The following is an 11,134-nucleotide window of genomic DNA, read 5'->3' on the forward strand; positions in this document are numbered from 1 at the left end:
TAGTTTTTTACTTAGAAGTTTCTTTAACACTGGTTTCTATAGTTACCGGAGTGTTTAAAAGCAAGCATTTTTTCTTCATCATGGTATTTAACTCTTAACTAGCTAACTGGAAAAAGCAAAATAAAAGCCAGCACTTCTGGTCTGGCCAAAACCAGACAGCTTTAGAAAATGGCATAAAGTGACATTGTAATGACTGTAAAAGTGACTCAATCACACTGTCAGCCTGGGAAATGAAAGCCCACACAAACAAACAAAAAAAGCAACGGATATAAGCAGAGGAATGAATAGCAAGAGATAGGACATACACAGTCAGAGGTTGAATTCAGCACAGCCTAAAATTAAAGATAAAAAGGTCAAATTAGACAGGATTACAGCACTTCTGATGTAAAAGCAGACCTTTTTCAGTTCACTATGCTTCAGAGACATTATATTTGCCCTATGAGATCTTGTACTACCTACTAGGACTTGTATGACAGAGATGTAACTAGATTTACCTGTAGCATTGTTTCCCAGCTGACTGGGTCAGTAAGTTCCCTTAAAAAGCATTTTATTACAGGTGCTGTTTTGCAGCTGTTTGAAGAATCATGTTTTCTCATTTACTCTGGAATAAGTATGAAGAATGAAGTAAGTATGACTTCTATCACCTCTGCTCTGGTGTAAACTGAAGAAGGAATGGTGATACATGCCCTGGCTATGTATCACGTCGCAGAATCAGTGCTAGTCTGTCCTTCAAACTGACTTCTGCCAGAGCAAAGCCTCGCAGTGTGACAGTAACTTTATAAAAAGGGAGGCAGACTACTGTGGATCATCAGCATGCAAACATTACTGATTGAAAACACAGCTATCAAAATCCAGCCCCTGCCTCCCATCCACCTCCCGTGCTGTACTGCAGCAGCCCTCATAGTCTGTTTCAGTCCTCAGACCAGAGACCCTGTCAGAGTCCTACAAAAACTTCAAAATTATTTCCTGTTATAAAGAGAATTTTGCTTGGCTACCTACCTTTCATCATTTAATATAAACGTTGACTTGCTGCCACCCTATTCCAGCCTCTTCAATCCCCAAGTGAAAATGGGGAAGTGAAATAAAAATTGGGAAGTAAAGTGAAAATTTATAAAACAAAAAGGTCATTAGATTTTATGCTGAAAAGTTGTGCGACCCAGTGTCACCTTGGTTCTGTTTTTATTAAGATTGTAAATATTGCCTTGCAAACACAGCTGAAACAAACTGAAAACCTCATTATGTTTTAAAATTCAAAGAACAAAACACCCAAATTAATAAGCCTACCACAAAAACACCCTTCATTTGTTCATGTAACTATAGATCTTTATTGCCTTTTCACTTTTCTTTGCCAATTGCTTTCATTTGTCTTTAAATGTGTTCCAATTTCTCAGCTTAGCTCCAGGTCCTATTTATCCCATTCTCCTAGTCAGCTCACACCTGACACTGGGTAGTTTTACCATCCTGCCTCCACTCAACTTCTCTTGTGACACAGTTCCAAACCCTAATTTCCTCTTTCATTGAGTTGTCCTTCTTACCTGGCTTAGTTTGGGCCTCACATCCATGATATCCATCACCCAAAGAGCTAGGAACTGGGTATATTCTGGGAGTCAGCGAGATGCTGAGAATATGCCCTGGCAATAGTAGCCTGCAAATCCTTTTCCTAGCTCCCTGATCATGCAGTGCAGAGCACCTGATACACAGTCCAAGTGAATCATAAATGCTGAAATTAGGAGTGATTATTTAATAGCTGCACTTTTCAAGGAAACACTGGATTTGCCTACATCAAACCATAGAACTACTAGTGATGTCTTTATGAAGAATGACTAATGAATTTCTAGCTACTTCTACTACTTTTAGAGGAAAAACCCCAAAATAAAACACATGGCACAGGATCCAACATTACGAGTTTATCATAAAGGACATACTGAGAACATTATTTAAATTTCATTTTCCAGCTCAGAAGACTGATTCAAACAAAAATCAAGAAATAAGCCAGCTAGATATTTAGATGTGGCAACTCCATCTATCCAACATGCCACATCCCAATCTATGTGAGGTAACTCTCTACCCCACATGTACAGCTGGTTTCCATTGTGATGCAACTTTTAACAAGGAAAGGAAATACTCTTTCGCTCCTAACAAAATATTTTAAAATATGGCTGAAACCAAAATACTAGTTCAGATGATTTCATAAATCTTAAAAAAAAACAAAGCACCAAATGCAGCATACTAAAACCTGTACTACTTGAAGAGGAACTACCTGTTTGTAGCACAGATATGGGCCATATAATTCTCTTTTCAAACAGGGTATGCCTTCAGCATCCTAATAAGAGCTATTCTCAGAGCACAAAAGCCACTAGCAAAGCAGACAAACAGAAATATTAGTTATGGTTTTAGGAACACAGCATGGCAGTCCCAACATTAGCAATATAAAGTCTCTAGCATGGTTTGGCTTTTTTTCTAGTGGTTTGAACTGGAAAAGTATAGTGTATGTTTTCAAATCTCAGATGTACTTACTGATAAATAGACATGCATTTAGAGGTCACATAACCTTCTTCTCTAACTTAGTAACACCATCTTTTCTAACAGAGTAATTTCAGTGCTGTATATTAGTTAACAACCCAGCTGTGTGTAGTATCACATTGTACACACAACAGAAATAATACTCTATTTCACTAAAGTGAAGCTGTCAGTTACTGGAGGTATAACAGGCTGGCACAGGAGGAAACTACCTGCCATACTGATGTCTCTCGTGACTGATTTTGACCTTATCTATTAACTTTTTGTAATCTCATCATCACATAGATCACAATTTAAACACTTAAAGGTCAAAAGACAAGTTTCCTTGCTTTGTCAGGCAAGTTTAGCTCACCCTGTCCATCTTCCCAGCTGGAAACATCACATATATTTTTACTACAATAGATGTACGATCTTTGGATCGTCACACAGGTTAGAAACGTTGTAATTGTCATCAACAGCAATCCCTCAGATTCAGACTGCCTCACAATATCACCCTGTAAATACTTAAACTCAACATACAATAACACTGCCACAGAAAAGAAAGGGTCATATTCCCTTCATCTCCCACCATAGTATAGATAGTGCTACTTATTCTGGTAGCAATGCCAGCTTCTGTGGACCTAGAGCATTAATCAGATGAGTCGCAGAGCACAGAAAACTTCAGACTCATCTTTCTACGCTACCTTTTCTCTGACTGATGAATTCATCTAGAACCTCATTATGTTAGAGAATGTATGAATATTGATGAAAAAGACTGCCTCCCAGCCAAAGTACAAAATGTTTACAGAAAACACTAATACACTTCTGCAGACCTTTCTGTGAAGTTCATTAAAACTGTACCAGCTAAGAATTTCCTTCATATAATACTTATATTTCTACTTTAACTGCTGCAATTGCTACTTTCAATATGATTGTTTTAAAATCAGTTCTTTTGGAACACACTATTTTCTGGAAGAAGGTTGAACTTTCTTGTGTCCACATCACATCCTGGTTCAACATGCTCAAGTCCCTAGTTTTATTTTTTCACTGCACAATAAATCCAACTAACGAGTTAACTGCAGAGGTACACTTGGTTATGAATGGCACATGTCAGGGAAGATGGCAACAATACTGAAGATGGAAAATGAACAGCTGTATTAATAGCAACAGGAAATAATTAAGGAAACCAAAGAAAGGTGTTATGCGAGAAAATTAAAAGGACTAAATATAAGTCTGTTTTGCTGTGAAATAACTACGAGAGAAAAGGAATTATACAATCCCCATATGGTTTTGCTTCATTCTGTCCCCAGGAGCACTCTTCCTCTATTGCAAAGTAAAACCAGTTTCATAAAAGAAACACACAGAATGAGGAATTTGTCCCTGCTTTTTAAGACAGTTCTCCCTGGTTTCAGTGTGAAAAAGAGCTTTAGATATGAAGACCCCATCTTCAGTTCTTACTGAAACATCGATGCAGTTTTGGTTTCTTTAGGACCTCTCAGCTTCTCCTAGTTATTAAAGAGAAAATGTGACTGTTCAGAGTGTAGGACAAAGAAAGAGCAGATCTAAGTACTGGAATTAAACAGATTGTAAACAATTTGCTCCAAAATTGTAAGATATGAGAGTCATGTAGTTCTTGAGGCTCCCAAGCTCTATTGATACTCTATTTTTAATTTTTTTTTTTTAAATTTCTTTTCTTTTTCTTGTACATATCCTCTGTCTCCCTCTGGCAGACACTCTCAGAACATAGTGAATGCACACCAACAAAACCATGATAGCTACAAAGCACTTTAAAACCAGAGACAACTTTATTTTAAAACACAGAAGAGAGTTATTTCCAGAATCACCTTTTAAAATTAAATGTAGGTCATAAAGCAGCTTTCCAGAATGTGAAAGACTGTCTCGGTGTTAATGTCTGTTTTTCCAGAGGAGATTTAATGTTTATGTTTCCAGAAATTAATCTAAGCCCATTGATATATCCATGAGAGCGATCTGTGGTCTCTACCCTAAAAGTAATTCAAGATTCACCGAGTCAGAAAACAGATGAACTAAGTGCCAGTATATCTGCTCCTGTATGCACTTAACTTGGAAGGCTTATTGGAGAAACATATAAACAGTTCTTGAAGCTAGATCTAGAAACCAGTAACTCTCCTACTCTAACTGTCAGTCCAGTCTACCTAGATTCAGATTTCAAACTCAGTGAAGGCTCTGGACATGTTCTCTGAAAGCCTGTTAAGGAAACTTGTTCACTTACACCTTTGCTTTGTTTCCTAGACCTCTGCATCTTGGACAACTTTTCTCTCAATCTCTTTAAATTTCCCTTCTGACAGAAACTCTACCTCCTTTTTGTACACTCTCTCTCAATTCCCTTTAGATATAACACTAAACCCTAAACCAGTTACAATTTATAAGCGTTCATTGTTATATTTTAAAAATTAACTCTCTGATGACATTAAGAATAGGTAAATTGAAATTTGTTCTATCTGTCCTGAGTCAAGAAGATGATAAAACTTCAACTTCCAGTTATTCTGCATTTAGGATATTAGCTAGATGACTTTTAATTAGCAGTATTAGTAAATGTGGGCAGTGCACTAAAAGGCTAAATGCACTGGTCAGCTGAAATGCATGAGATTCTCCAGATCACAAACTGTGCGATGTGCAACATAAGGATTACTGAGCACTAATTTAAAGCACACTTGGAGACACTCCAGCACAGTTATAAAAATGTCAAAGAAATGGATTTATCAAGCAATTGCCCACGTGACTACTTTTTAATGAACCTTTTCACGTGGGACATCTCTGATAGGAGAAAAGGCTGGAGGAGTATGTGTTTTAACCCCCTCAATATTACTCTGTGTGCATTACACACAAAGTAAACCTAATTACAATTCTCAAATTCAGTTTAAACAACAATCCAGATTAATTTACTGCAGATATAGATATTTTCTGCCTTCAGAGACAATCACAAACTCTCTCCAGGGAAAAGGCTGACAATTTTTCCCAAGTAGGTGCCTAGGAACTCCCAAAGCATGCCTTTGCTGTTCGTATCTATACTGACAGCTGGACGTCCTGTCTGTGCGTCTGTCCATAAGACATGCAGGAAGGAAGGTTTATATCTTTATATGTTTTCCATGAAGTACTTTGATGACTAATTTCTAGAGTACTGAGTCACACTGACCTTTCACATACTCTCCCCATCCAATTTATTGTTCTCCTTACTCCACTTTTCCCATTGTTACATGCCTTTTCCTCATTCAAATTGCATTTAGATTTTCTAAAACATAATTATTTAAAAAAAATAAAGTTAGCTAAAATTTAAATACAGGCCACTACCACTGTTTTTCATTACAGTTTATGAAAATGAAATCTGTGTTAGCATTATGTTAGTATTTTCCAAGGAAAATATTACAGAAACCACCAATAACATTTCGGATTTTCAGGGGTGGTGTGGTGTGTGTTACATGGGCACCACTGTAAGCCTCATTCACTACCCTCCTCATTGTTCAAGTGTTTTTAGTTTCTTGAGAATTTCAATATACACTGTGAGTGAAATTGGCTTATAATAGCATCAGCTTAATTTGTGTCTCCTAAAATATTCTTGTACTTCTGAAAATACTAATTGCTTTGAAGGTTACATGCCTTCCAAGGATTTGAAATAGTCTGGCAGACCACTCTGCCTGAATAAAGCCACCCTTGGAGCTACTGTAGTGGAAGAATTGTTTTAAAAAACAAGAACTTCCCCCAAAAAACCCTCGAACTCCAGCTATCTATCAAAACTAATGTATGCACCTCTAAGACAGCTTGCTTTCAAAGAACTGTCTTGGAGCTCAACATGCTTTAGCCTGGCATTCTGATAACCAAATATTAGTTGTATTAGTAATATTAAAAGTATATATTCATTGTCCTACTTTTTCAGATTTACAGAGAAAAAAAGCCTCCCTTTTCACAGCACTGGACTTTGAATCTAAACATTTGACTAGTGCATCTACCACGTTCTAAAGAAAACAAAACAGTACATATTTCTTTCTGCCAGCTACTGAAATAAAAACATCTCTCATGAAAAACAAAGTCTGTTACAAAGTACTCACCAAACTCCTAGCAACAGTTCTTGAAGAAAGAAAGAATTCCTGAATCTGTGCTGAATATGACCCTCCCCTAGTAATTCACGTTGAAGGGGTGTGGTGTAAAGCTACAAAGGCGGTGTTGCAACCTGATCTTCCCAGGGCAAGCTCCTGCCTGTGGATTAATCAGCTACTCGCTGCTCTTGCTTGTTGTAGAGCACATAGGTTCACTCTGGGTAGAAGTCAGAGATCTGCAGCAGCAGGCAGCATGCTTCCGGTTTAAAGTTTTCGGCTCTGCCTGCAGTTTAGAGCATCTGTTTCCTAAATAGCACTAGGTACAGTGAAATCCACTTTTAAAGCAGGAGAGACACTCTGTAGGATATTCTATTCATTGTACCCTGCAGGCTTTGCTATGGCTCATGAAGATGCCATATTCACTGCCTATTTAAGAGGAATAAGCTGTAATTAATTCTTTGTTTTTGTTTGCCTGTTTGTTTTTAAATAAAATCATGCTCTTCACTCTAGATCTGGGCTGCATTCATCACAGTCTCTGGAACCGTACTACAAAGACCTACATTCTGCCTTCAACTAGAACACACCATCTATTTACAAATCATGCTAGTATGTGCTAAAACTGAAGTTAGGCATCATTACAAGTACCATGTGTGAAGACAGGGACTCCAGTTGTGAGACTAAGACCTTGTAACTTGTGGATAAAGAAACAGACAACCAGAATCCTAGTCCTGGACACACAGGATGAGAATTTCCCAGATAATGAATGAAACCGCAACAGAGCGAGAAGTAACACCTGAAAAACAGTAACTACACAGTTAGTAGCTGTAACTAATTGCAATTATTTCAGGACAAAGAGGTGAGTTAAATCACTTTCATTGAAGATATATATTCGTTTGTTCATCACCATCCTCAAACACATTGGAAGTCTTCCTTAGTCAGTCAACAGGTTACCTATCTCTGACTCAACAGAAGTGCTCCTGGGCAGTTTCTCAGATTTCCTGTCTGTTATCCCTGACTGTAACAACGTCTGTAGTACTTTTCAGGGCATAGTCAGTAGTCAGCTGAGTCTACTGACTACTAACTGGGTCAGTAATCAAATGGATTGACTGTCTTGAAATGGACTAGAAGCACTCACAAAGTAAAAGGACAGTTTAAATGCTGGAGGTGAGGTTCTACCATGCAGTTACTGATTACCAACTCACTCCTAGCTCAGATAATGCGAGGAGCAGCCCAGCTCAAGAGAAGTCAGTTAAATGGAAATTGTCAGGCTGTCATTTGTGTGAAACTGAGCCTCTCAAAAAGCATATTTTGGGGGTCCACATGTTAAGGATTAATATATACCAGTGCTATCTATAAATCTCTCCTGAGAGACACATGTAAGACAGCCCAAACGAGATGCACTAAAATGACACCACAGATTAAAGAAATCTCAGTCTGTACCTTTCCAATAAAAACCATACCAACTAGAATTCCAAAGAAAAGGACATACTTATTTTGCTTTTCTTACAATGCATCTATGTGGATGAAGGTAGTCTCAAATTAGTTCCACTCTACAAGGCATTTACAGAGGAGCTGCTTTATTTTTTGTCATAGCAGATGTTGAATGGTCTGAATATACCAGCCAGTACAAATATATTCCTTACCTATGGACTCAACTGGTCAAAACTTCAAGTGGGCTTTTTGTTTTGTTTTAATGAGAAATATAGATTTTTTTAAATTAACATCCAAAAAAGAGAACTTCACTGTTTGAGTCATAATGTGTTTGTATTATTCCTTCTTCTCCTGCAAAATCTCACTCAAGAAACTCAGATTTCACATGCAAATGAATAATGTAATTCTGAAATTCTCTGGGTCCCCCTAATTTAGTTGTCAGGAGGGTCTCTGGACTCCTTTGCATTGTAGCTGTAACATAGAAGACTTCAAAGTCTGATTCCAGTTTCAACCGAAGATAGAAACAAATTTGTTTTGAACCTTTAGGGGGATCAAAAAATTCCATTCAGCTATGACCTGTCCTAGACAATCACACTAATCTCTGGCTTGCCCTAAAACCTGCTGATAGCTTAAGACTGTTGTCACCAGTTAAAGGTCCACAGCGGAAAAAGTCCCTATAATTCTAAAAAAACACACATCTTGTTTCTTTTTAGAAGGGGCTTTTGAGAGGAGCAAGATGAAATTTGTGAGCTCTAAAACTAGTCACTTCACTGAAAAGCAATTTTCTAAGGCCCTATGGGAGTCTAGAAACTTCTCACGAAGTAAAACTTGAAAATCACAAAACTCACTGACATAGCTTGTCATTAAGAGATCACTTAAGCATTGTTGCTTTTCTGAAGATTCCAAGAATCCTTACTAAGGGAATTTCTAACCTTTGAGTATATGACATTATTTTCTCTGATCCTGTTTATCTGTTGCATGTGCTACATAAATCAATTGCCAATACAAAGATCACAATTCAAATCATAACCATTTCACATGACTTCAGAAGTCAACCCACAGATTCAAGCTCTGGCCAGTTATGCAATAGTAGGAACTGTACACATAATTGAATCAGTGGGAGGAAAGAACAGTACATACAGCAGACTAGCTACCAAATTCTGCTTGTTTTTCACAGATATACAGGCATGCAGTGACCACAAAAATGCTTCAGCTCCAGGTTCTCAGCTGGTAGCTCCCAGTGTGGAGATCTTTCTGGTGGTAGCTAAGATCACCTAAGCTTTGTGGCTTTCCTAAAGAGCCCAAGAATCCCGTTTAGGGATGTCCAATGTTCAGTCTTGTTATGTTTTTACTGTGTCAGAACACAGATAAAGCAGCAAACTATATGAAAATTTTTGTGTATGCATGTAGAATATAAACGCTTTTTTTTTTTTTTGAGCTCTACGATCCCTGAAGCAAGATTTACTACATAATACAGTTGGAAAAACACAAAAGCATTTGTTTACAAAAGTTGTTCTTCAGGTCCTAGCACACAAATGTACACTCTCAGCAAGGATGTGACATTGCTTGTCTTTAACAACACTGATGTTTGTGATGTTTTGCTGCCCCCTAGTGATACCACTTCCTTTTTCCAATGCTTAGTTCTTTCAAATTTTCATACTGGCAAAATCTCTGTCTCCTGCTTTCAAGAAACTAAATCATAACTTAATACTTCGACTTGGTACTTGAATTAGATAAAAAAGTACAGGTATTTCTGAATCCTCGTAAGGAACTAGATGGCAAGCTTCAGGAAAAATACCACCAGCATAGCTGGCTTGCCCCAGGGTGCTTAAAATCAAAACTACGATGGAGCAGTCACTGCCACCATACAAGACAAAAGCTCCCAAAGGCCTTTTCCTACCACAAACGCTAATCATATTACATGGTGCAAGGTTGTTGCTCTTGCAGAACAACAACTGAAAAAACTCAAAATTGCTGTTTCCCATGTATAACGGCATGGCACAGCAAACACTTAAAAGAAGGGACAGTCAGGTACCTATCACAGGCTCCACATTTACACTATCAAGAGTCAGTTTCCTAGTTGTGTTACCTCAAAATTAGCTGATCTTTTTGAGGCCACTGAAGTATATGCGTTCTTTTCCAGCAGAGGTCATCTACAAGTTGATGACATAAAACTTCAAAACCCCAACCAGGTTCTAAAAGAGGAACTTAAGGTAAGTTTCTTTTAATAAGGGTATTTCAAATGATTCTATTACTCTTTTATATCTGTTGTATTATTTTTATTGTGGTCTTTATAGTATTTAGTATTTAAAACCCACCTAAAAATGCATTGAAGGATCTTCTCCCATTAAAGGAAGATCCTTTGAAGGAAGGCCCTGCAGAGCTGGACCCTGAACACATGTCTCTGTACTACACTCCTCTTTTTTCCCCTTATTGTTTTTCTTTCTGGCAATTTCTCATTCTTATATAAAAACCACACCTCTCTCAAGTGTCTTCTAAATACTGAAATTAGAATGAAAAGAGAAGGTGACTGTTGTTGCTGGTAGCAGAATATTGAGATAGTACAGTGCGGAAACTCTAAAAATGTAGGCTTTGTTTCTCCCCACATTTGAAAGGTGGCAATACCCTTAAATAATAGAGTAAGACACAAATGTAGGGACATTTTTAAAGGGGACACAATCTTGAAGTTGCTGAGGCTTTGCACCCAGATTTATTTTATCAGAGATGTCCTGGGGTTTTCTGCTTTGAAAGTCAAACATTTAGCAAAGCTAAACAAGGGTAAGTTGGATAGGTGGTTTATCCTGGGTTTTTCTGGGGTGTAAGAAAAGGAAAGGGAGTGAGTGATGAATGAGAAGAAAGTCAGATCAATTTGGTTGAAAAGTTTCCCCAGCTGAACTACCCAATCTGTTTGGGAAAAAACAAGGAATATATTCAACATCCACCCTTCTAAATTCCAAGTCTAGTTGCCTTATGTTAAGCAACTGGTTATCTTGAAATTAAACTTGTTTTGTCCAGCAAAAGTACACAGGTTCTACAGTCAGCTAACACCACTGTGCTTGTTCCTGAAAAAGTCTGCATTCTTAAATTATCCTTCTGTGAAATCCAGGACTGAGCACACCCCCGCCCCCCCC

The sequence above is a fragment of the Eurypyga helias genome, unplaced genomic scaffold (genome assembly GCF_000690775.1).
Source record: "Eurypyga helias isolate BGI_N326 unplaced genomic scaffold, ASM69077v1 scaffold40672, whole genome shotgun sequence".
NCBI lineage: Eukaryota > Metazoa > Chordata > Aves > Eurypygiformes > Eurypygidae > Eurypyga > Eurypyga helias.